We start from the raw sequence: 3,779 nt of genomic DNA, 5'->3' as shown, positions 1-3,779 counted from the left end.
GATATTTGCACAGTCAGACACTATCAGTCAGGGCAACATCATTTGTCATTATGCAGTATGCAAATTAGTTAACAAATGAACTTTTTACCTCGAGGAAAGGACTATTGAAAATCAACTTCATTAATGTAAGTTTCTCTGCCTTTTGCGGAGGCGGGTAATAATAGACCTGATGGCCTGAGATACTAAAGCTGGCAAGAATGTGCAAATGCGTGCACGTACATGATGGTATAGTGGAATTTGGACAATGTGAATCTAATAGGCGTTTTAGAATTAAAGTTGGAAACCGAATTTTCGATACATTACGGCAAGTATAATGAAATCATTCAAACCTGGTCTCAAAGCAAAATTCTAAGAGTTATACTATCTAATTTTCATGAACATAGGCCTATACTCGATGCCAGATCATCACTTTGAACCTTTCTAAAGTATTTTCAACAGACATGAGGAATAACGCAATAATATATCGTTCCATGATTTCAAATAGAGTGGGAAAAGGAGGCAGATAAACAGGGGACGCTCGAGTAGCAGGGAACAATACCGGAATATTTGTTTTCATATTCCATTCGACATTGAGATAATACATATCTATTAAGCCAAAAGAATACAAACGATATCGTACAGTAATTCATGACTACAAACTGTGTCTGCATACATCTTCAAAAGACTTCTCTCCATAGGACATGTAGGATGTGAAATATGAAGGTTTGTAAAAGCACAGCTTGTAACTGCGGGTTCCAGCGAACAAATACCAATGTAGACCTGAATACCTATCGCAATGGAGATGGAACACAATGTATAGGCCTACTGAGAACATTTATTTCAAAAGCTAAAATAGAAAGGTACAAAGGGCAAAAGATGTAAAAGGAAAAAGAAGGAGAACTTGGTGAAGAAAAAAGTTGACTCAAGTTTATGAGCTTTAATACTGTCGAGTACATAACGAATTGAAGGTGTGAGAATGAGAGTAACAAGGAAGCTATAATGAGGCTACATATGGAAGCTACCCTTGGTACATGCATTAGGCCCTATTTGTATAGTCATGGCACTATACTAGCAGTCACGCGCAATATACATTAAAGCAAGTGAGGTATGAAGTTGGAAACAAATCTCTGCTCCGGCATGTCTGGAGGCCAAGTTATTTCTGAAGTATGACAATACGCTTTGAACTTTGTGCCTCGCCTGTCTTTTTATTTCATTTGCTTGTGTGTGTGTGTTTTGAGACAGTTAAATATCTATGAGAATTTGATAAACAGCCGCTCCACACGTCTCTCTTTCCCGTAGCCCTTCTCCTGGTAGGCCTGCATGTATTTGTATGGGGTCAACCATTGTCACTAACAAACTAAGGCAGAATTGAAAAAAAAACCCATGAAATCGCTATTAACTCAGAGATCAGAAACTCTGAATTTCTCATTTATCATGGTAACTTTGTCTTCCTGCGGAGGCGGCAAACAATTCATGATAATTCAATGAAGAAAACACAGACCCAGATGTTGAGATGTCGACTAACGCTCACTTGAGTATCGCAAGTTCACCTTCCAAATTAATGTTTGCAGGCTATTACGGCCTACATATAAGAATGTGGCAAATTTTGAGGGCTTCTGGCAAAGTTCATGATGGGTCATGATACAGTTTCTACAAAATGTCGACTGCTGCAGACAGAAGGAGGTGGTAAAACTATTTGCACCGAGGTGATTTCTCAACAATGCTATATCCCGAGACGAAGTCGAGGGACTGTTGGCACTGTTGAGAAATCATCAAGGGCAAATAGTTTTACCATGACCTGAAAGAAAGCAGTCGATATTTGTTTTATATCTCTATCGAGCATTTTACTAGAGTGATGACAATGTTCCCTTTAGGAAATTTGCAGGCTTAATGATAGTAAAAGTAGGTCTACAGCGGCTTCGTTATCCCGCTCATCTTCAAAATCGGTTTTAGTTTTACAAATTCATGAAATTCTTCCGTCGAGGTGTTTTTCATTGCAACTGATTGACAAATTGCCCTACATCGACGTAAATAAGCACTGAATTGATCAGTGTTTTAGTATCAGCCATGATAAAAAATCATGGGCGTACATACTCGAGCAGGATTCGAACCTACGACCTCCTGATCGCCGGACAGGCGTCATCTCCACTAGACCATCGAGCTTTCGCCCGACAGCAAGTATTGGTTCTAATCCTTATACCATGCAGCGGGTACTGCGTAATTATTCAAATTCATAAAATTCTTCCGTCGAGGCAAATTTCATTGCAAATGAAAGCTCGGTGGTTTTATTTACGTCGATGTAGTGCAATATTTGTCTAAAATCATAGAAAATAGGTCGACCACTTAAAAAAGTGAAAGAGTATATGTCAAGGTGCTACATAAGGGAAGATAACTATAGGGCCTACATTGCACAAAAAATCACGATTCATTCTTCCTTCTAGAGGTTCTTCAAAGGAAAGTAAAATCTATAGCCAGTACATAGGCCAAACTTGTTATAGGATTGGTATTTTGGTTGACGAGGCCACGGGCGGTTACAGCCACCTATCCTGGAACGGTGTCGATGGGCGGACCGCTGCCCGCCTTCAGAACGAAGGTAAGCTATACTGTCACTATGTATTGGGTCCAATATAATGTTGCCCTATACAGCGCTGTGATATGAAGTTCAGGAGACTTGATCAGTTGATTTGCTTCATAAACAAATCACATGGAATAATTAAGAAATTCGTTGACAGGTCTTTCCTTGCACAGAGGCAACGGAGTAACGACAGAATGAATATGACGCGATAAGAGTATAGTGCTGTCTGAACTATGGCAGTGGGCAATGTATAATAATAGACGGCTGTAACACCGTCTCTCTTTATTCGCTCTGAAGACGTGGTAGAAGGTCACATTATGATGAGGCTATTATACATACAGGATAGTAATGGAAAAACAAATCATAGATGTATTCTTATTTTTAAAAAATGGTACTGTGACGATGATACAAGCAGGGGCGGATCCAGAATTCTGTAAAGGGGGGGGGGGGGGCGCAACTAATATTTCGTGTGCCACTTCCGGGTTTCCTTTAATTTTTTATTTCTTTTTATTTCTGTTGTTTTTAACGAAAAATAAAGGGGGCGTGCGCCGGTTCTCTGGATCCGCCACCCCATCGTCATCTTTAATTTCTTATTTTTTCTCTCTTCGTCTTCCAAATTTTGTCTTCCCGCTGTCCTCTCTCTCTCCCTATCGTGATTCCCCTCTCCCCATGTCGTACCTCTCAGCCCCCGTTCCACTATGCCGTTCTCGCTACGATTTGACAATTTTCTCAGATCGGGAAAGATCGGGTAAAACCTGAGCCGATCTGGACACACTATGATGTTAGAACGCTCTAAGTACGCTGCAGTTACGACTACCAAGTGCTTGCTGCGCTTTTACTACGATGATCGGGAATTAGACATTGCGATCTCTGCCGCTGCCGGTATGCTTTAGAACGATGTAGCTACGCTGTTAGTGCGATGTTGCCGATGTTATCCGATCAATGCACGCTGTATCTACGCTCTGAACGATCTATACGATCTTATCACGCTGTTACCCCGTTCAGAGAGCTGAAAAGTGCCCGATGTGCCCCGATGTACCCCGATTCGACTGTGGGTCAGCAGTCAGTCAACTTATCAGCATGCAGAACCGAAGAAATATACTGTGGACCTCGAAGATTCATTCTTCTTCTTTTACTTTTGATTTTCAAAGTTGTTGTTGCTTCGTTATTCTCACTACTCTTTCTTCATTAGCGAGCCCGTGCTTCTGTGCCTCCAGTGCCCTGG

At 41.0% G+C, this 3,779-nt stretch overlaps 1 non-coding gene across 1 annotated transcript; it reads right to left on the bottom strand.

The window, feature by feature from the left end:
• Nucleotides 1-2,069: 2,069 nt before the first annotated feature.
• Trnaa-ggc (transfer RNA alanine (anticodon GGC)) lies at nucleotides 2,070-2,142 on the bottom strand. The gene has a single exon. It is a non-coding gene; the product is annotated as a tRNA-Ala (tRNA).
• Between the last annotated feature and the right edge of the window lie 1,637 nt (nucleotides 2,143-3,779).

Source organism: Diadema antillarum, unplaced genomic scaffold (genome assembly GCF_040938485.1).
Source record: "Diadema antillarum isolate AM-2024a unplaced genomic scaffold, OU_Dant_1.0 seq00002539_RagTag, whole genome shotgun sequence".
Classification (NCBI taxonomy): Eukaryota; Metazoa; Echinodermata; class Echinoidea; order Diadematoida; family Diadematidae; genus Diadema; species Diadema antillarum.
Note: the sequence above shows the minus strand (reverse complement) of the source record. Positions and strands in the feature narration are given on the sequence as shown.